General features: G+C 50.3%; 1 long non-coding RNA gene across 2 annotated transcripts in view; it reads left to right on the top strand.

Annotated features, from left to right (window-relative positions):
- LOC140684743 (uncharacterized) overlaps positions 1–22,094 on the top strand; it is a 73,160-nt gene extending 51,066 nt beyond the window's left edge. For both annotated transcript variants that reach the window (XR_012057452.1, XR_012057451.1), the window contains one exon: positions 21,853–22,094. This is a non-coding gene — a long non-coding RNA (uncharacterized lncRNA). The remainder of the gene's footprint in view (positions 1–21,852) is intronic.
- Positions 22,095–22,783: the final 689 nt, after the last annotated feature.

Consider the following 22,783-nt stretch of genomic DNA (forward strand, 5'->3'; position numbering starts at 1 on the left):
GGAGCACGAAGACACCATAGTGTATTTTGGGAGCCCAGGCTGGCTGGGCAAAGCATGAAACTTACACCAAACCTCAGGGTTATAAAGCCCAGACTAAAACATCCCTTAAGCCCAGGCAAGGTGCAGCAGTCAGTAATTTTTCCAGTGAGCCTCACAGAGGGATGGTGGAAGGGAATTATCCCTCCAGGCACTGTCAGAGCTGTGTTACTGCTGGGAACCCTTCAGTTTGCCTAGAAGTCCTGCTGAGCCCTCCCCTGGAATAGTCACTCCCTTTTCCTTGGACCTGCCCTGTCCCATCCCCTACTGCCATTAAGTGCCAGCCAAACTTGCTGTGGCAGAGATTTCCAGGCAGGAGCCCTCCAGAGGTGTGTCTTTCCTGTAGTTTGCTCCATTTAATCCATCCTGAGTCCCCATCATCCTGCTTGGATCTTTTTCCTCTCCTCCCAATGTCTTGGAAGAGCAAAACCTCCCCGCTGGGCATGAGCCAGAACCTGGGTGGATGAAACTCAATGTTCCCAATCCAACCAAGGGACTGCTGGGTCTGACATAGCTCACACAAGGAATTTATAGCTCTGGGATGAATGCTCTGGAAGTGAGACTCATATTAGGCTGAGAAAAAAGGAAGAGGAACTAAGAGGCAGGAATATAAAGATGGAAGTCCTCCAAAAGAGAGACATTTAGTGCCGGGACTTTGCAAGTCAGACTCAGTATATTATATTTTTATTGCTACAAGAGTCTGCTTGGTAGTTTGTGCTGCCCTATTATTGCAAGAGAATTAATTGCACGGTGGCTCTCGCTGAGCACGGGGGATCTGCAGGAGGCAGCCAGGGTTGGAGCAGCCAAGCATCCGGAGCCTGCGGAGCTGGAGCCGGGTGGGATTTCTTGGCCGTGGGGCTCTTTCCTTGTGATTGGACAGGGAAATGGAAGAGCTGAGAATGAAAGGCAGAAACAAATGGCACCGTTCAAACCTTGCAATGTGATTTTTAAATGAATATCTGCAGCCCCTCTGGGCTGCATAGGCAGGACTGGCTGTCTCATTCCCCGCTCCTGCCAAGGGCTGGTGCGCCTTATCTTGGCTTTAAGTCCTTTGGTCTATCACACGAGGCATATTGATTAAAAAACAGAGGGAAAAAATGGGAAAAACTGCAACAGGACCCAGGACTACGGAGGTCAGCGGGTTTGCAGCAGCCTGCAAATGTTTTGCTAACAAAGTGGCTTTTCTCCATGGCTGGCATGACCTGGGCACACAAGGTCTTTCCAAGGTGCAGAGCTCAGGTGACAGGAGGCTTCCCTGCTCCCAAACACAGCTGGAAGCAGAAGCAGGAGTGTGTGAAGCTAGATTTCCTATGGATTTTGGAGAAAACAGGCTGTACTCAGCTATTTGGACACCGTAGTTACAGGCTGCAGTGAGTTGTGCCTAACAGAATTGCCTCCTAAGGGGCAGCTCTGGAATACACTGCTCAGGGAATTTGGTTGAATTTCTCCCAGATGTTCATGTTTCCACTGTAGGCAGATGTCCTGGATCAGGATCACAGCCGATCACCAGCTGTGGGGCTGCAGGTGATGAGGGTGGGCCAGGAATCCCAGAGCTGTGAGCCTGCCTGGGCAGAGCAGCCTCTCCTGGCTGGGTGGTGTGTGCCTGTGGCAGGGCTGGCTCAGCTCTGCCTGGATTGATCCAGTTAGGGACATGAGCTGCCTCTCAGCATCTGCTCCGCTTCCAGGTCCTCTGGAGCCAGCTTTGGGTCTCCACGGCTCTTCCTGGCCTTTCTTTTCCCTGTTGGACAAACCAAATAATATAGTAGGAGTTGTGATATGTACCCAAATCCACCCTTTCTCCCAAGGGCCTTCCCTGTTTTCTCTCTATTTATCCAGGGCTGCATTGAATCACAGAGGGATTTGGGTTCCAAGGAAACTCAAAGCTCATCCAGTCCCACCCCCTGCCATGGACAGGGACACCTTCCACTATCCCAGGCTGCTTCAAGCCTGTCCATCCTGACCTGGAACACTGCCAGGGGTGAGCAGCCACAGCCTCAGCAATTGGAAAAACTGGGATAAAGCAGCACCTCTGATTTTCTTCCAACGCAGAGGATGGAGCGTTTATTTTCCTATTTCATCTCACGAACAACTTTCTGTCTGTCTTGCCACCTTTGGGGCACTTTATTATTCTTTTATTTTCCTGAAGGAACCCACATGTAAAGCTGGGGGTGCTTTTAACCATCGTGGCTTTCACGGCGCCACGACTTAGAAAGGCAGGGAGGAGCAGAGTGCTGCCCACGAGTGACACATGTGCCACACACAGGGCACACACAGCCTCCTCCCAGAGGTGTCTGGCATGGCTCTTTGGGAACGAGAGCTGCCTGCACCGTCCCAGCACAGCTTTCAGATCAAGGTACTGTTCCCTCTGGGCTCGGATGTCTGTGGGTTTGTTGGAATCTGAGGTATTGATGATTCCGAGATTGTAGAAAGTCTCTGTCTTTCTGCCCCGCTGCCAAAGAAGAAGCCATAATTCGTCTGTGCTGGTTTCAAGGTTGTTTATTCTGTTTATCTCTAACATGTTCTGCTGCCCTGCCGCAGCTCTGTCCTGCAGGGCAGCGTGTGGGGCTCTGCCCTCAGTGGGATGTTACAAACATTAAATACCACAAACTACCTGTGCTGGATTTACAATAACGTGCCAATATCTGTCACCTACGTTGAACAGTGTGTCCCCAGCCTAAACCAACAGAAAAATGCCAACACCACAGTGAAACATGGAGGGCATGAAGAAGGAGAAAAAGGACAAGACACACCCAATTTCCTCCATCTTGTCCCCTCTGAACCCCTAATCTAGAAACCTAAAATTTTACCTTTGCACCCGTGCCACACTTAATTATTACTCATATCAAACACTCAGAGCTGGTAATTCATCCTGTAAGATTGAAAACTCTTTTGGAGACTTTTTGGAGAGATCACAGACAGTGTCTCTCGGGGCTCTGTACAGGGGGGTTCCTGACCCCCTGCCAGGGTCCCAGGCCCTCCAGGGCAGGGAGAGGGAAGCCCTGGATTCCCACATGGGTTATTCCAGCCACCCCAGTCTCTCCCCAGCCCGCAGCCACTGCCGGGTCCCTGTGCTGGGTAGGCCCGAGCCCAGCGGGGCCGGGAGCCGCGGCTCAGGGAAGCCCACCCAGCTCGGACCCCGGCGCGACCCGGGGGCAGGGGGAGCCCCCGATGTGTGGGGTTTTGGATTTGTGTTCTCAGGCACGGGGCTGAGCGGCTCTGGAACGAATCAGGGAGCCCGCAGTGCTTTGTTGTGTTTCTGGCTAAGGCTCGGAGTGAGTTCTGCTGCCTTTGCTGCCGAGGAGCCGAAACCTCCCGGCAAGGCTGCGGGGAGCGTGCTGGGAAGAGGATTGTGCTGGAGGAGGATGAAGGCTGTAACTCCCTTTTCCCGCAGGCTCCGGTCCAGGCAGGCACTGGAATCTTCCGCTGGCTTTGCCCACCAGCCGCTGGGGCCAGGAATGCTGCGCTCCCGCACTTTTGGCAGGAGGAAACAATTCCTTGCTGGCGAGTCCGTACACATGCGCGGGATCTTTTCCAGCGAGATTTGTGATGTTTTGAAGACATAAAGTAATTTGGGTCTAATTAAATCGTTGGAATTGCTGGTGATGGATGATTTGTAAATTCATCTTGCGAAATGCTGGCAGCTGCCTCGGGGATCGGTGGGAGCTGCTTCCAAGGTCCCCCAACCACGGTCCAAAGGGTGTAACCCCCAAAGCCACAGCAGGGCTGTTGGAAATAACTTCCCCCATAGAAAAGAGCTGCTGTGTTGTCCTTGTTCCCTCTTCCCAAGGGCTGCTGCTCCAAAGGTCCTGTTGTCATCTCTGGAATACTGAGCAGGTTTGGGGTATGTTTGAAATGCAGAGATTAAATTCCAGTTGCTGAAAGGGGATCAAGGACCTGGATACCACAATACCTGCAGGGTCTTGCTCACAGTGGGCTGTAAAGGCCTTTGGACTGAAAGGGAACAGATGGAAACCACAATGGTTTCCTCTTCCATTAGAAGAATATTCAAAGGGAAGCTGGATTCTCCCCATTGTCTTTTTGCAGCCTCCTTAAAGTGGGGTGTTTTAGCAATGTGCAGCCAACTTTTGCTTGTGCATTAAATAGAAATAAAAATATGACCCTGGTAAAAAGCCAATGTAATAGGAAAAGAATATCCTAGACCTGGGGACTTGGTCCTTTGGGGCTAACAGGATTTCTGAAGGTGGTGTCAGGCTTTCCCCTCTCTTTCGGGCTCACTTAAGGAGCTCACCTGCATTTTTACAGATGTAACATGAAGGGATTAAGAAGCATCTGGAGCTGTTGTACCTCTGCTCCTGAAAAATGCAAATCCCAAGCTTGGTATTCATAGGATCCTGAAGATCAAAGACACAGCTCTGTGGATGTAGCATGGCTCTGCTGCTCCTGCTGAGAAAGTCAGCCCGTAGGGACAGCTCTGGGAGCTGCTGGCCCAGCTGAGAACAGCCACAGAAGCTGCTCTCACATTCCCATCCCAGCTTTTCCCGCTGTGCTCTCAGGGCTCTGTGAGCCTGTCTCCTGAGGGATCACCCACTGCCAGCCTGGCTTTCCAGGGGTGAGGACTGCACCATTTTCCAGCTGCAGTTTGTAGAGAAAATAGCTCCTGGAAATAGATTGCAAAGCTGATTCTTTGGACCAGGAATGCTTTTCCTTGAGGTACTCAGGGAGAAAGGGATTCATGTTGGATGTAATGAGTTAATACAAACGGCACAGATTGGATGTTTTGCCTCAGGATCAGGCAGAGTCGGTGGCTTTTGTCACAGAGCCGTGCTACATTGGATCTTCACAAGGAAAGAAATTTTCCTGAGGGAAAGCATTGCCAATGCGCAGGAATTAATTTCTGTTGAGACGTGAAGCTGCTGGAGCGGGGCCCGCAGAGGCTGCGGAGGAAGGGCCTGGAGCATCTCCCTGATGAGGAAAGGCTGAGGGAGCTGGGGCTGCTCAGCCTGGAGAGGAGCCCCAGCTGAGAGCCCTGTGTGTCCCTGCCTGTCCCTGCCTGTCCCTGGCTGTCCCTGGGTGCAGGCAGGACCAAAGCAAGGCCCGGGCTCTGCTCCGGGGGCCCAGCGATGGCACCAGAGCCACAGGCAGGGACTGAGCCCAGCAAGTTCCACCTGGACATGAGGAAGAACTTTCCTGGGCGGTGATGGAGCCCTGAACAGACCCAGAGAGGGTGTGGAGCCTCCCTCACTGGAGATACCCCAGAGCTGTCTGGACACAATGTGTGCCATGGGCTCTGGGATGGCCCTGCTGGAGCAGATGGACCCACTGAGGTCCCTTCCAGCCTCACACTCTCTGGGACTCTGTGTGACTCTTCTTGGTGGGAGGTTCTTGTACCATAAGGCAGCATTTTGCTAAGCAATTGCTGCCCCCAAACATTTTCACATCTCTGTGAAAAATTCAGAACGTTTGGGATAGAAATTTCTCCAGACTGTAAAGGTACTCAAAAATAAAGTGGGAAAAATGTGATTTCACCACAATTCTTACCCCACCACGTTATGAAGGATAGGGAATGAGATTTTTCCATACCTTACATGGCTGTTCCATATTTCTTCGTGGAGCTAAACCCAGCTTTACCTAAGGCTGTAGGGGCACATACTCTGCAATCACTTTGCACTCAGGAATATGTGTTTGCAAATGGAACACTAATCATTCCTACTTTGCCAGCCCGCCTCTGAGGCATACGTAATGTAATAAAGCAGACAAAAGTTCCTGTGAATAGGGGAACTTTACGAGGGCTGCTCCTGGGGTGCTCATCACAGCCTCATCACGGAGCGACGTGACAGCAATGCCAGGCTGGCACCAGGGCTTGTCACAGCCTGGCAGGATTCATGGCATGGCTGCTGGCACTGGGGTAATGAACTCGCCCCCCCAGCCAGCACTGAGGGCTTGCCTTGCACGGGGTGGGTGATTAATTTGGGCTATCGGTTATTTATTTATTTGTTGTGCCTGGGAGTGCTCTCCTGCGAGTGCCACAGCACTGGCAGAGGGAAATTCAGGTTCTCTTTAGGGCTGGATGTTTCCCTGTCTCCTGTGCGGGTGGGAATGGGGCTGTCTGGAGTGACAACACCCAAAACAGAGAAGCTGCAGCTGCCTAAACCCTGGAAGTGTCCAAAGCTGGGTTGGATAGGGTTTGGAGCAACCTGGGATAGAGGAAGGTGTCCCTGCCTGTGGCAGGGGATGGAATGGGATGTGTTTAAAGCCCCTTCTGACCCAAACCATCCTGGGGTTTTGTGAAATGGGGAGATCCCTGCAGGGACTGCAGCAGTGAGCTGGGGCTGGGGCTCCCTGACTGCCATGGGGTTCCTGGTGGAAAGGGAAAACACTCAGTGGCACATTCTGTTTTCCTGATGTGTGTTGAGAGCAGGACACACTGGGAAAAGATGGATCAGAGGTAGAGGACACACAATTCAAAAGTTGCATCAAGGGAAGTGATCCTATTAATTTGCTTTTCCATATGTTTCCACAGTTAAAAATTCTCAAATATTTCTGCATATAAAACTCCCCCTGCTGCAGTGTTGCATCAGTGGGGTTCATGTTTTGGGGGGAAGAGGCATTTGGGAAGCAGGAGTAGGTTTGGGTTGCTGCTTTCAGAGGTCTTTTGGAGAGAATTAAGTACAAGCAGTGAAACATCCTGGTTTATCCCAGCTGAGATCCTAACCTCACAGGGCAGCAAGGAGAACTCTGTTTCTTACACAAGCAGGGAGTTAAAGGTGTGATGCATGTGCAACTCCTCTTCCTCATGGTGGTTCCTCCATTGGAGTTATTCCCATGTGGAATAGCTCAGCCCACTTTTTCCAGAGGGCAGGAGCAGCATTTTCCTCAGCATTTCCACCAACCTCTGCATTTTGGAGCCTGATTTTCCCCTCTTTGCTCCTTTGCATGTTCCTTGCTGCTCCAGCTGATCCTGGAGGAGGAGGAGGAAGGAGAGCCTGCTGCTGGGAAATGTCCTGCTCCATCTCCTGCTGCCAGGGCAGGCCTTTGCCAGGAAGGGGGATGTGTATCCTCTGCTCCCTCCCCTCCCAGCACGTGGGAAGCTCCTGGGTGAGCAGCTCCTGTGCATGGCCCTGTTCCCAGTACATAATGGGTTCTGCCTGATATCCATTCTCCCTCTTCCTAATAAAGTGGTGCCACCTTGGTGGCAGAGCCAGCCTGGAAAATAATAAAGCATTTTGCACTTGGAGGCACGGGAAGGCAGGCTCTGGGGAGTGATCCTCCCCGAGACACAGGAATTATTGCAATTACCCAGCAATTGGAGGGAAAGCAGAATGGAGCTGCAGACTTTCCAGGCACACTTTTCCAGCATTAATATTTTTAATTAAGGATTTTGGCAGTGAGTTATGATTTTGATAGAGCAGATGGCACAACCTGAGGGGTGGGCTCTGCTTGTCCCCGTGGTGGGGGACAAGATGCAAAGGGGCTTCTGCAAGTGGGCCTTGGGCATGTGCAACCCCTTCTTCCCTCCTACTGAGGGGTCACTGAGGGGACAACGCCATTCTCCTTCAATTCAGGGACTGTTTTATGAATTTTATTAAAAATCCAAGAGGAATGAAGTCTCCTGCTCGCTCCTTGGCTCCTGCTGTTACAGACAGGGGTCCAGGAGTTGTGGTGAGGCTGCCAGAGGATCAAAGGCATTTCATTTTTTGAAAGCATCACATTGATTTTCAAATCAATCTGGTTTACATACTTCTGGAGACTCTTCCACCTCCACCCCACCTTGGCCATCTCGTAACACTTTTATGAGTTTAAGAATCTCTAATAATCAGTTTAAGAGTCTCTAATTATCAGACACTAAGTGGTTTCCCCAAGGTCACATGGAAAGACAGAGTCAGATCAAGGAGCCAAGGCTGGGTCGAATACACCTGTGCATCATCCTAAATCCTTAGGCCAAAAAGTTCTGCTCTGAGGGGTTTTGTTGGGTGGTGTTGTGGGGTTTTGGGATGTATTCAACAACCACAAAGCTCTGCTTGTCCTCTGAGGTCTTCCCCTTGAAAACGTTATAGTTGGGTTGCTCTGCCAAAAACTGAAACCCTGAGGTTGCCAGGAGGTGCTTGGCTGGTACAGGACATTACTCCACCTTCTGTGGGAAGGACAGAAGGCTGTGTGGGGGGTTGGCTTTGAGGGTAGGAAGGCAGCAGTAGCCAAAAAAAACAACTTTATACTGCATATTATATTAATCAGGAGTGTTTAGTTTTTGAAGGGTCTGCTGCTCCATGTCTGCATAGTGAGGAAGGAAGAATTACAGGGTGCTTCCAAAATATCCCATTTAGTGTTTGCAGCTGGAGCCAGTGGTCATAAGGTCAAGGTTAAGCTTTGGGACAGTGGCTAAGTGACCTCAGGTTTTTGGAGTGGGGCTAATAATGTGTGTCCTCACACGTTGCCTCCTGGCTGGAATCGTTATCCAAAGGTTTCCTTTGCCCTCGACTACCAGAGCCGGGCTGTTGGATGGGCAGGGAAAGGAGATGCTCTGCCACACCTGAAGCAGGCTGCAGGCAAACCTGGACAACTCCCATTCAGCATTTTAAATACCTGGATGCAGCTCTCAGCACCCTGGAAGTGTCCAAGGCCAGGTTGGATAGGATTTGGAGCAACCTGGGATGGTGGAAGTTGTCCCTGCCCATGGCAGGGGGTGGAAGTGAATGGAATATAAAATCCCTTCCCACCCAAACCATTCCATGGTTCTGTTAACATGAACTTACCTGGCCCTTTCCAACCTCGCTGCATTTAAGGCAGCATTTTCTGAAGCTTGAATAAAAGTCAACTCCACATAACAATGCCATATTTAAACATTGCCACCTTTTCTTCTGTTTTGGAAATGCTTCACCTCCGTCTCTGTCAAAGCTGGCAGGTAAAGTTTGGTCTGTGTTTTCTGGCTCCTGAGCTCTGTGAGGAACTGATGTAAACTGGACCACACAGAGATGGAGAAAACCCAGCACCTTGCAAGTGACCCACAGCTCGTGTGTCCCAGGCAGTGGATGCTGGTATCATAAAGGAATAATATCCATTGTGATTCCGTAGGCAGAAGGCAGCTCAACCCATCTCTACTCCTTCAATTTCAACACAGATGCAATTTATCAACCACCAGTGGTTGTTTATTAGGTTGATTCACAAGCTGTTTGTCAGGCACACACTCACAGGGGTTTATTAACAGTATAAATCCCCTAAGATCTTTCATTTCCCCATGCCTGTGACTGTAGGTGCTAATTTAGTAATTCAGACCTCACATATGACCTGTCCTCAGCCTTTTAAAATAAAAGTCAAACCAGACAGGAGATTTTTCTCTTTAAGTGAAGACCAGCTTGGACAGGACTTGGAAAAACCTGGTCTAGTGGAAGGGGCAGGGGATGGAATGGGATGAGCTTTTAGGTCCCTCCCAACCCAACCCATTCCATGATAATAAAGCCAAGCTGCAGGATCTGGGGAGAAGGGAGAAGAAGGTGGCTCCTGTCCCAGTGCCTCTGGAGCCCGGGGCTGAGCTGCAGTGAGCAGCTTCCCAGAAGTAATTTCCAGGCGAAATTGCTGTAAAGAAAAAATTGACTTTTGACATAGGCTGATAAGCACTGATGTTTGTTTCCAAGGGCTTGTATTTTATGCAATTTAATGCCTAACAATGACTGACAACAGTGGTGATGGTGAAAAACATTAAAAAGGAGGGAACTGCAGTCATTTCCAGCTGCAAGCTTCTCTCCTGGTGGGCTTTTTCCTGTGATTTTCAGCATTTAGCCTGCTTGTTCTTATGCTATTGGTTTTGCAAGCTGAGACTTGCGTCCCCAGACACTGAATTTCCAGCTGAAGAAAACCCAAAAATCTCTATGAAGGATGCAGTGAGTGTTGCCTCATCTTTGAAGGGGAAATGCCTTGTCCCTCTCAGATTATCTTCATTAATGGGCAAAATACAGCGAGGTTATGTCCTTCTGAGAGACACCTCTGAACTGGAGTTCCAGCTACAAGTCCTGTTTTGAAGAGAAGAAAAGCTCAGCTGAGCTCAGTGTTTTCCCTCATCAATCATTCCCATTCAGGTCGATACTTAAGTTAGGACAAATACAAGAAGGAGCTGGAGTCTGGAGGCCAGAGAGGAACGAGCAGCAGGAGCCTCAGATTCTTCTTTACTGATGGTTAATGTGGTGTGGTCTAAAATAAATCCCTTCAGGGCATTCAGAGCCTCTTTAAGTGCCCTGAGCCTGGCAGAGCTCCAGCCCATTCCCTGCTCTGTGTCACCCATGGTGTGAGTTCTGCTCACTCTTCCCATCTGTCCTGGGAATGGTGAGGTGGAATAGCCTCCTATTCCCAAGCAGAGCTCAGTGGGGACAGAGAACAGGAGAGTGAGTGTGGTTGGAGAGGACAGGGTGCTTGGAATGTCCTTGGAGTGGGTCAGGAGCCTTTCAGATATGGCTTCCTCCAAACCTGGAACTTGTCGGTGTTGGAAATGTGCTGTCCCAGGTGGGTGTTTGTCCATCAAAAGAGTGGAGGGCACAGCCTGGATGTGGGGCCCAGGGCTTGGTACAAACAAAATCCTCTGGCATTTCTCCTCACTCTGAGAAAGACATGGAGGGACTGGAGTGTGACCAGGGAAGGGAAGGACCTGGAGCCCCAGGAGCAGCTGAGGGAGCTGGAAAGGGGCTCAGCTGGAGAAAAGGAGGCTCAGGGGAACCTTCTGGCTCTGCACAGCTCCTGACAGGGAGGGGGGTCGGGCTCTGTTCCCAGGGAACAGGGACAGGATGAGAGGGAACAGCCTCAAGTTGTGCCAAGGGAGGGTCAGGTTGGATACTGGGAAGATTTCTTCTCCAAAAGGGCTATCCTGCTCTGTCACAGCTGCCCAGGGCAGTGGTGGGGTCCCCATTCCTGGAGGGCTTTAAAAGCCGTGTGGATGTGGCACTTGGGGACATGGGTCAGTGGTGGCTTTGGCAATGCTGGGGGACAGTTAGACTCAGGGATCTTAGAGAGCTTTTCCAACCTAAATGATTCTGAAGCAGTTTCCTTAGAGGTAGAACTTTGCATTAAAGGTTGGAGTGGAAGATCTTGGTGGTCTTTTCCAACTTTGCTGGTTCCATGCCTCTATGAAGTGTCTGGGGGGACGTGGCAGTGGGTGACCCCACCTCCTGTCTTTGTTTCAGTGCTATTCATGGCAGGACTTGGCCCAGTTGCCCAGTTTTTGTGGACTGTTGATCCAAAGATCCTGAGTCAAACACTTTTCTGGTGTCATAGCTGATGAATTCCTGTCTGGATCCAGATATAATCCTGGAACCACCAGGAGCTTGGGGGTGGTTGGAAGGTGCTGAAGTGCTGTCAAGTGAGGTGGGCTCAGCTGAATGAGCCTGTTGACAGCCTGGAGCATGAATACTTCATGCTTCATCCCTCATACAGAGCCCTCTTTGTTTATTCCCATCTTTATTCATCATCATCATCGTTATTTATTAATTAAGTTGCTTTGCCAAGCCAACAGCGTGAGCTCATGTCTGGACTTGTGTGCATCCATAATTAATTGCAAGTGTTGTGTTATGTTGCTGTGAGCAAAGGAGTGAAGAGTCTCAGCGAAAAGCCTCTGGAAATTCAGAGATTATATCCACAATCCAAGTGCTTCCTGAGCAAGAGGAAGAACTGGAGTCCAACGTGTTGCTTAAGGGGTGCATGTTTGCACTACACCTTCAGAAATGACTGATCCTCTGTCCCCCTGTCAGGAATCTTCCTGAGCATCTCCAAGTCTGCTCTAAATCAAGTTTTTCCTTTTAACACCAACTTCCTTCCCCCACTGCACTGACCTTCCAATGAGAGGCAGGGAGAAGAAGATATCACACGTAAAACAAAGTGAGAGGAACCCACAAAGAGGGAACCAAATTCCCCCAAAGTGTCACCTTGCCAGTTGGCTTTTACTGTTTTGATAGCGAGGCAATTCCGCTGACAAATCCGTTATCAGCCACGTGCCGCACGGAAGCGGGAATGTGCCAGGGCATTGGAAAGTCCTTCTTTCCAATAACACAGCTCCGAGGAGCACTTGCTAGGGACCAGGGATACAAATGCATTCTGAGCATCCAGGGAACACTCTGGAGGGGGCATAAATCAATCCTGCTTAAGCTGCGCCGTTCCCTGGAAAGTCTCGGCATTTGGATGCATGGCAGCAGAGGAAGCGGGAGCTCCACTGGGTGAGGGACACGGAGGCAGCAGCCTCCTGTTCCTGGTAAGAGGATTTTATTCCAGCCAGCACCGGGTGGCCTTCCTGCTGATAAATTTCTATCAATAACCTGAGATCAGGAAGGAGAAAAACCCTCAATCCTCCCACCCTTCCTAATTTTAGTGCCCTCCTGTGCCTCAAATCCTGTTCCTGATTTAGACAGGAAGGTGCTTTCTTCCTGCAAGACACAGACCTTGCAGAAACACCTGCTGGGAAGGGCAATTTTCCTGCTGGGAGTGGTAATCTGGGGATTTGTCTTGCCTCTTGCATCAAGGCAACACAAGTGGTGCCAGGGGCACCTTCTTCCACCTGCACAGGACAGGAGGAGACAACCTCAAGGGGAAGGTCAGGTTGGACATCAAGAGGAATTTCTTCATGGAAAGGGTGGTCAGGCACTGGGAGGTGGTGAAGTCCCCATCCCTGGAGAAGTTCAAGAAAAACTGGACGTGGCACTCAGTGCTCTGGGCTGGTGACAAGGTCAGGATCAGTCACAGGTTGGACTTGATCATCTTGGACATCTTTTCCAACCTCAGTGATTCTGGGACTCTGGGATTTTCAGCATGGACATGGGAAGGTTTTTAACAGCTGGGAGAGTAGGTGGACACAGGTAGAGTTTGAGTCTGAGCAAGCCAATATGTCCTGACTCAGCTTTGGGATTCACCTTCCTTTTTACCCTCTCCCACAGTAATGTTTTATATGCTGATCCTCTCCTTTTCCCATCCTTTCCAAGCTTTCTTCTATGCTTATATTTCCCAATACCAGTTCACACCATTCAGGACAGTGTCTTGAAATAAACCCTTTGCTTGAAAGAATTTTAAAATAGGCAGAATTGGGTGAAAGGTTTTGCTCAAAGACATGAATTTCAGCAGTTTTATCCCTTTTGCTTTTCTTCTTCCTAAGAGACTCTTTTCAAAAGCCAACATGAAAAAATCTAAATACATGAGGTTAATCACATGTTGTAAATGCACGCTAAATAAATGTCTAATTTGAGCTGTGTCTGTGCTGTCAGGGGACTGCACAGGCCATGACCTCCTGTATGTGGAGGATTCCCAGGAACCACATGGATTTATTTTATTTTTCAGATAACTCCATTCATAGCTGCTTCACTGCAGTATATGTTCAACGCATTGGAGATTGATGAGCACACCTGGAGCTGAAGCCAGTGAGCTGTTCAGGAGTCAGGCCCATTCCCATTAGTCCCTAGGCTCAATTTAGTGCACATGCAACCCTGGAACTCCATATTGTAATGCTTGATGCTTTCTTACAAGGCCAGAGTTAAAATCAGAGAATCTCAGAATGCTTTGGGATGGAAGGGACCTCGAAGCTCATCCACTTGCATGGGCCTTCCACTATCCCAGGCTGCTCCAAGCCCTGTCCAACCTGGCCTTGGATACTTCCAGGGATTCAGGGGCAGCCACAGCTTCTCTGGGCAACCTGTGCCAGGCCCTCAGCACCCTCACAAGGAGGAATCTTTTCCCAATATCCCATCTAACCCTGCCCTCTGGCAGTGGAAAGCTATTCCACCTTGTCCTGTCCTTCCATGTCCTTGTCCAAAGTCCCTCTCCAGCTCTCTTGGAGCTCTTTAAGGAACTGGAAAGGGGTCTAAGGTCACTCCCCTCTCTTTTCCAGGCCTTCTGAGCCTTTCTACCTTAGAACACAGCATGCAAAAGGAAAAGCAGTTCCCTAAATCCTCTCCATCCCTCCACAAAAGGCTCCATTCTTCCAGAGCTTTGGGACAGGAGCAGAATCAGCATCAGAACAGCAGCGCTGAGAATTTGCATGGAGCATCCAGCAGCTCCTGCTCGTGGAGCTGTGAATGTGTTCATTTTTTAGCTTCAACAAGGTCATTCCCACTGCTAAGCATACTCCTGACACATTAGCAGGAGTGCTGTCCAATTCATTCGCACTCCATTAAGCAGCACTGCCGGGAAGGTTTTCCTGCTCTCTCCGAGTTCCTTCCCCCCCAGTCACACACAGGGAATCATCTCTCAGGAGCTCAGGTGCCCATGAGGGGAACACATAGAGTCCTGCAGCACCTGCTACCTGGGGTGGGGGTGGAACCTGAGGCATTCTGGTGGGACTGGGGATCCCAGTGTGGTGACTGGGCTGTAAACTGGACGTCCCTTTCCCTGCAGGGCAGTGCAAAGTGACATCCCATGGCCTCCGTACCATTGCTCAGGGATTTTCCTCTGCTCTGCTTATTGAGCTTCAGAAAAGTCACCAGAGTTTCAAATGTCACCACTGTCAACTTTTCATCATTCCAGATTCAAGTGGCAGCTGCTTTTTCCATTGCTCCCACCTGGGATTTCCATCAAAATCTCTCCAGGCCACTGTCTGCATTTCAGACTTCCTTCCTGGGATAACGCAGTGCTGGGGTTTTGGCAGCAACCTTTCCACTGAGTTGGAAAGATCCTCTGTGGCTTTGTTTCACTGCCCTGATTTTGTGACAAAGCTCAGGGAGTCTCCTGCCTCATCCTGCTTGGATGGGTGTCAGTTCTGCATGAGCTGGGCCAACTCGGGAGGGTGCACAAGGAAATATTCCCTGTCAATTAAACTGGAGAAAATGTCAGCAGGAGAGGAGTGAAGCAGCATCCTCTGAGAGCTCTCCCTGGGGACAGCAGGTCCTTTCCTGTCTGGATTTTAGGAACCACTTGTCCAGCCAGAAGTTCTCACAGCCAGAGACACAGACCAGTGTGCCAGGAGACAAATTCCCTGTTTTGTGGAGCTTTCTCCACTGGCTGTCCCCAATTCAGACCTTTTTCTAGCCATCCTCTTTCTCTCCTTACAGCTTTTAGACCAGTAATCAGATCAGTAGCTTAGAGTGAAGTTCTGGTTTAGTTCTGGTTCTTCATCCCACAGAGTTTGTGACTCTAAAAAAGAGCCTGAAGACTCCTCTATGCATGTCTCTTCGCTCTGTCACACCTGGTTAGGTCACAGTTCATGGAATCCTGGAATAATGCATTGGAAGGGACCTCAAACATCACCTGGTCCAACCTCTCTTAGCAAAAGCACAGTCTAGACAAGATGACCCAGCTCCTTGTCCAGCTAAACCTTAAAAGTGTCCAAAGTTGGGGAATCCACCACTTCCCTGGGGAGATTATTCCAATGGCTGATTGTTCTCACTGTGAAAAATTTCCTCTTGTGCCCCAACGTTTTATGGATGAGGTTTCCTCTGATTCTGCTGCAGTTCTGCTCTCCCCCTGAAGCCAGGGGATAGGGAACATGGTTTGGAAAAGTCTTGGAGCTGGAATTTCATCTTGCCTTGCTCTGCTGGGAGCAGGGTGCTGCTGGCCATGCTCTGGGCAGAGCTGGCCCAGCCCAGCCACTGCCACGAGGTGCCCATGGTGCTCCTGGCTGGGCCCAAACCCCCAAATTTAACTGAAGCCTCAGCAGAATAATGTGAGTCCATGGAAATCAATGGAGAAGAGCTGAAAACAATTGATTGGAATCAAAACACGCTGCAATCAAATTTGGAGGGACTGAACTAATGGATCATAAGGTGCCTGGTGAATGGGGCTGATTGAATTGAGCTGAAAGGTCCTGCATCTTCATTACAGCACCTGAAACCAGGACAGATGAGGAATTTTCTAACCATGTTTAGTGTTTTTTTTTTTACTCCACTGATAACTGGATTGCAAACCCAGCACTTGGGAATTAACCCATGTGTATACAGTGTTGGGAGGGGAAAAAATGGAATTTGGATAGGACAAGGGTCAGTGACTTCACACTAGCTAAGGACAGGTTTAGATGGGATACTGGAAAGAAAGTCTTGGCTGTGAGGATGGTGAGGCTGTGGCACAGGGTGCCCAGAGAAGCTGTGGCTGCTCCTGGATCCCTGGAAATGTCCAAAGCCAGGTTGGACAGTGCTTGGAGCAACCTTGGATAGTGGAAGAGGGTGGAACTGAATGAGCTTTTTCCCACCCAAAGCATCCTAGGATTCTGGGATTTGCTGGTCACTGGCTGCTCCATGTCTGAGGACAGGCCAGGAACTGGATTTTGGAGCTCTCCTTGCTGCTGATTCCTTTATTTTGCCTCGCTCAGCATTCACAGAGTCAATTTTCCCTTTCTCCTGCCTTGTTATGGCAGTTTGGAGATGCAGAGGTGTTTCCTACCATGCATTCACTCCATGTGATGGCCGAGGCCTGGTTATTCCTGTGTGTTTTGCCAACACTGATTTGTAGCATCTCCTTATTCCACCAAATCCTGCAAATTCTTTGGAATTTTCACTATCCTAATGTAACTCTGCTCTCTGTCACAGCAACTGAAGGCATGAATAATTCAGTAGTTTTCCTAAACTTTCATTTTTTTGGTCAGACTGAAGTTCCCCTGTTACAAGGGATGATTTATTATTGCAGTGATTAAGGGACATTGTTGATATTTCTGAAAATTTCCTTTTGGAGCTGCAGGCTTGCCAGGAGTCAAAAGGCAGGAGAAACATGTGAATAACGGGGTGGGTAATGGAGCATTTGCAATTTCCCATTAAGAAGAGGCTCCCATTTGTTCCATGCTCCCACGGATGGGTGGTGTGGATCTGGAGCCAGATTGTTTAACAGCACTTTTTCTGTTGGAGCTCTGATAGGGAAACAGGAAAAATGTGTTCCCAGGAACTCAGCACCTTGATCCATCTTGTGTCAGCCTGAAACTGATAGTCCTGGAGCTTGTTATTGTCTCCTGATTGGACTCACTGTAGCATCAGGACAAAATGCCCAGATTTAAATCCCTTCCCACCTGCTCCAAGGTGAGGAAGGATCTGCCTATGCTGTCTGCCTTGACTAGCTAGGGACTTCAACCACTCCACGGGCTTTTGTAGTCCCAGATGTTTCCTGAAGTAGTGGGATCTCCTCTCCTCTCCTCTCCTCTCCTCTCCTCTCCTCTCCTCTCCTCTCCTCTCCTCTCCTCTCCTCTCCTCTCCTCTCCTCTCCTCTCCTCTCCTCTCCTCTCCTCTCCTCTCCTCTCCTCTCCTCTCCTCTCCTCTCCTCTCCTCTCCTCTCCTCTCCTCTCCTCTCCTCTCCTCTCCTCTCCTCTCCTCTCCTCTCCTCTCCTCTCCTCTCCTCTCCTCTCCTCTCCTCTCCTCTCCTCTCCTCTCCTCTCCTCTCCTCTCCTCTCCTCTCCTCTCCTCTCCTCTCCTCTCCTCTCCTCTCCTCTCCTCTCCTCTCCTCTCCTCTCCTCTCCTCTCCTCTCCTCTCCTCTCCTCTCCTCTCCTCTCCTCTCCTCTCCTCTCCTCTCCTCTCCTCTCCTCTCCTCTCCTCTCCTCTCCTCTCCTCTCCTCTCCTCTCCTCTCCTCTCCTCTCCTCTCCTCTCCTCTCCTCTCCTCTCCTCTCCTCTCCTCTCCTCTCCTCTCCTCTCCTCTCCTCTCCTCTCCTCTCCTCTCCTCTCCTCTCCTCTCCTCTCCTCTCCTCTCCTCTCCTCTCCTCTCCTCTCCTCTCCTCTCCTCTCCTCTCCTCTCCTCTCCTCTCCTCTCCTCTCCTCTCCTCTCCTCTCCTCTCCTCTCCTCTCCTCTCCTCTCCTCTCCTCTCTCCCCATACATCACTTGATGACCTCCCATGTCACCTCAGCACAATATCTGTCACCAGCTGATCCATGCTGGGACACTCCACGCCCTAAAAGGCTTTTTTGACTCCTCTTTGCTGTTTGGCAGAGCTTGGGATGCCTTTTCTGGGTGTTTCCGTAGCAGATCGGCCTCCCAGGGCTTCATTCCACAAAAAGGAGGATGAAAAGCCCTTTGGGAAGCTGTCGGTGCTCCTGCCTCACCCCAGCAGAACTGGGAACCCAGTCCCAGTGTGTCACATTCCGAGGAGCAACTTGGTGATGCCTGTCAGGCAGCAGCAGGTAACTGATTTATTTTCCCAGCTTGTTTATCAGCCCTAATAGAAAATGAAGTCTCTCTGGGTTGATGAGCAATGTGAATTCTTGCTGTCTTTCTCCTCACCTCCTCAACCCAAAGATGCACTTAATAACCATTGATTGTTTGGGAGGAGAAGGAGTGTGGCTGTAAATGTCCCTTCCCACCCTTACAAGGTGCCTGATTAAAGAGGAGAGGCAGGAGCGGATCAAAGGGAATCGTAGGCACAGGACTGATCCAGTGGGTCCCATTCTCAAAAGTTGGGCTCAAATTAAAATGTTCCTTGTGAATATGAGCAAAGCTCTTCACTCCAGACAAAAGGTCATCTCTTGGCTCCAGGGCAGCTCTGGGCAGGTAGAACTGGCAAAGTAGTGCAGGAATATCTCCCAAATTAAAAAAATTATTTTTGATGTCATTGTGCAGTCAGGTGGCTGTCGAGGACACCAGAACATAACATTTTGGTGTTATTTAGGTGTTTTTCCATGAGTTACCCAGGCAGTCTGAGCCCCACAGCTCCCTAGTCTCTAGGCATGAGCTGTTCCCAGTTTCTCCTTTACAGAGCCTTTCTCCAAGCTTATGCTAAGGATGCATCCTTAGGGATTCATTTGGACTTCAAACAATGCTTTGTTGGTGGTATTCCACTTTGAAACAAGCCCATGTTTGTGGAAAACACAGATTTGACTTTAAAGGTGGCACTTGGAGCCTTTAAGTTGCTCTGATACCTTTGAAAATTGTCTCTGTCAACAGAGGGTGACAGATCCTTGCAAAGGAATATGTGAGGTGAGAACACAGAAAGTAGAAGAGACATTTCTGTTGCCTGGCACTGATAAAGATCCAGCCTCAGAGTTTGTCACATTATTTGCTCTATTTCAGGGTGTTTGAGGCCACAAAGTCCAGCTCACCTGGATTTATTTTAAAAAAAAAAAAAAAAAAAAAAAGGAGGAAAAATCCCGGGAGAAAAGGGCCGCTATCACAGCCGGAGAGAATCTATAGGCAAGAGAGCAGCAAAGTGTATTTGCATAACAATTCCAATCAGTATCAATCACCTCCCAGAGCGGGCTGTCAGCGCCTGGTAAACACGTCCCGGGTGACAGATGAGCCGGGCTGGGCAGGAGAGCTCTGCCAGCCTGGAATGGCAGCAGCGGCTCCAGGACAGAGCATCCTTCAGAGGGCACCAGCAGAGAACCACCAATCCCCCGGGATCTCCTCCCAGGGCACGGGGGTGGCCAAAGAGATGGATGTGGATTGCTGATTTCCCTTCATCCTTCTGATCCGGAGTTTCTTTTCCTTTTGCTCTTTCTGTTTTTGAATGCCTGGGGGAGATTTTCTCCATCGGCTCTAAATCCAACACAAACCAGGTCCAGTTTACTTTACAGGCTGCAAATCCAAACTGAAAACTGCTGCTGATCCAGCTCGAGCCCTCTGCAGTCAGTGATATCACTGGAGCAGATACCATCCCACATGCTCCTGCCATGGACAGTGCTCTCCTCCCTGTCACACATTGTGCCACTGATTACCCCAGTGAGCACCACGCTGGCAGTCTGGGCACAGCCTTGGAGAGGTTTCCCAGGACGGGCTTTGTGAAGCCCAGCCTGGGTGGAAGAAGGGGCAAACATCTCTGAGAAATAAGATTTAAGTTCCAGGCAGCAGGTCAGTGGTGCTGGTGTCCGGGAGAACTTTTAAATGGACTGAACTTGTGGAGAGAGCGTTGTGTTGGACCCACCCCGGGGCCAGAGCAGGGCTCAGTGTTCCACCAGCTCCTGGGAGGGACACCTGATGGGGCAAGGACAGCAGCTCTGAGCAGGGACTGCCAGTGACCTTCTGCAGACACTGCCAAGCTTTTGGTTGGAGCTACTCGTGGCTGAGCAGACAGTGCTGAGACTTGTCACCAGCTTGAAACACCCGCTGGTAGCACTGGAATTCTCTCAGGACTGTGGGTCTCTGCCAAGATGGATCTTTCCCCTTTCCTCTTTCCTCCAAAAGAGGTGAGAGCCTCCTAACATGAGCCTGGAATTCTTGGAGCAGTGGCTCTGTTGTGACAGCCCCACACAGAGCAGGGAGGTTGATATATTGGGACTGGGACCAAATCAGAGAATCCCAGAATGGTTTGGGTTGGGAGGGACTTTAAAGCCCATCTCATCCCACCCCTGCCATGGGCAGGGACACTTCCACTGTCCCAGGCTGCTCCAAGCCCTGTCCGACCTGGCCTTGGACACTTCTGGGGATCCAGGGGCAGCCACAGCTGCTCTGAGCACCCTGTGCCAGGGTCTCACCACCCTCACAAGAAGGATTTATTCCTAATCTCTAATCCTGGCATCCCTTTGCAGTTTAAAGCCATCATCCCTCATGCTGTCACTCCATGTCCTTGTCACAAATCCCTCTCCAGCTCTCCTGGAGCCCCTTTAGGCACTGGCACACAGATACACAAGGGCAACACAGCACACAAAGCCAAACAACAACTGATTCTGGAGATCCTACTCACTGGCAGGACAGAGCTACCATGGGTGATTAAGGACCTTTGTCTGTGAATAAAAATAAATCTGAGATGCCCTTTCACAGCTTCCTCAGTCATGGCTCTGGCTGCAAGGCTGGGTCTATCTCACCTAGCTCGGGAAGGGACTGGATGCATCTGGAAGTGCAGGTTTCCTGTCACTGATTATTACAGATGCCTGACTTCCAGGGAGATGTGTAAATTCAGAGTGTTCTGCCCTCAGTGTCTTGAAGAATTCCTGCTGATTTTGATACATTTTATGACTTCTTTCACAGGCTTTACCGACAGCCCAGTAAAAATTGGTAATTCATATACAAATCCCTTCTGTATATTATTTCTGAGTAGATTATCCTTAAACAAGGAAATGTGCCCTGGGCTGATCCCCATCATGGGCAGCAGGAAAGGGATTGGGATTCTGCCCCCCTGCCCTGCTCAGGTGAGAGCCCACCTGCAGAGCTGCCCCAGCCCTGGGCCCAGCACGGGAAGGAGCTGGAGCTGCTGGAGAGAGCCCAGAGGAGGCACCAGGGTGAGCAGAGGGATGGAGCAGCTCTGCTGGAGGAAAGGCTGGGAGAGCTGGGATGGTTCAGCCTGGAGGAGAAAAGCTCTGGGGTGAACAAAGTGTGGCTTTGGGGATTTTGGGATGGAACTCCTCCCTGTGAGGGTGGGCAGACCCTGGCACAGGTGCCCAGAGAAGCTGTGGCCGCCCTTGAATCCCTGGGAGTGTCCAAGGCCAGGCTGGACAGGGCTTGGAGCACCCTGGGACAGTGCAGGTGTGTGGCACTCCTGGGGCAATCCCAAACACGGATTCCCTCCCTCCTCCACCCAGCCCAAGGCTCTGGGGCCTTTCCCAAAGATTCCCTTGGCGGCCGTGTCCCTCTGTCCCCTCATGGAGCCGTTCTGCCAGCGGAGGGTGCAGAGGGCAGAGCTGAAGCCTCAGCTCATCCCAGCTCATCCCCAACAAAATTCCTGCCTGGGAGAGGATGGGAGCCTTGGATTTGGCAGGAAGGACCCAAAGGTGAACCTGAGGATCCCTGCTGCTGTGCCTCTCCTCTGCCTGGCTCTGCTGAGGTCAGACAGAAGGATCAGGATCCACACAGGGAAATTCAGCACAGAATAAACCCAACATTCCCTGCATTGCTCAGAAAACCCACGAGGGTTTCACCCTGCCTTAAAATGGGTTTGATTTTTTTCCCTAGGAAATCCCCAAGGAATATAGCACTGGAGAAAAGTTTTCTCCGAGCATCCCATTAATTTTTTTGCCTTTGGTTTGAAGTGAGCTGATGCCTTGTGCTTTTGTGGCAGGAAAAATGGGAGCTGCAACAGTGTTCAGGGCAATCCTGCTGCCTGCGGAGCCCTTGAAATGGATCTCCTTATTCAGCCCTATGGAATCCAGGAGGAGGCTCATTCTCCAGGGTGAAATATATTCAGTTTTGTTGATCTAGACAAAAAAAGGGAAAAAAATATCTTAAAGCACAGCTGATACATTTCTTTGTATACTCCTTTTCCTTGTAAATTCCTTTTCATTGTGAATTAAAGACCAGCTTGTAGACTTACTCACCTTCTGAGCTGACATTTGAATTGAGTGATATGAGCACCAAGAAATTCTTATCACTTCGATCAGATGCTTGAATTCTACATTTTGATTCTTTTAATACAAAGATTTTAGAAATAGCCAGGGAACTTGTTCTGGGGAATACAAAAGTGTTAATATTCATAGAATATTCTGAGCTGGAAGAGACCCACAGGGATCATCCAGTCCAGCTCCTGGCCCTGCACAGACACCCCAACAATCCCACCCTGTGCATCCCTAAGAGCCTTGTCCAAATGCTCCTGGAGCTCTGGCAACCTTGGGGTCGTGCCCATTCCCTGGGGAGCCTGGGCAGTGGCTGACACCCTTGGGGGGAACAATCTTTCCCTGATATCCAAACTAAACCTCCCCTGGCACAGCTCCAGCCGTTCCCTGGGGTCCTGTCCCTGGTCCCAGAGAGCAGAGATGGGAGCAGCCCCTTGGGAGGAAGTTGTGGGTTGGGTTGAGCTCTGCCCTCAGTCTCCTGTTCTCCAGCTGAACAGACCAAGTGCCCTCAGCTGCTCCTTGTTGTGGCCCCTCCAGACCCTTCCCCATCCTTGTATCCCCCCTTTGGATGCTTTAGATCCTTTCCATACTGTGACACCCCAAAACTGCTCTAAGACTGTTACAAGGGTTCTTTCATTGAGGTCCAGAACAAGATTTCCT

Source organism: Taeniopygia guttata, chromosome 9, assembly GCF_048771995.1.
Source record: "Taeniopygia guttata chromosome 9, bTaeGut7.mat, whole genome shotgun sequence".
NCBI lineage: Eukaryota > Metazoa > Chordata > Aves > Passeriformes > Estrildidae > Taeniopygia > Taeniopygia guttata.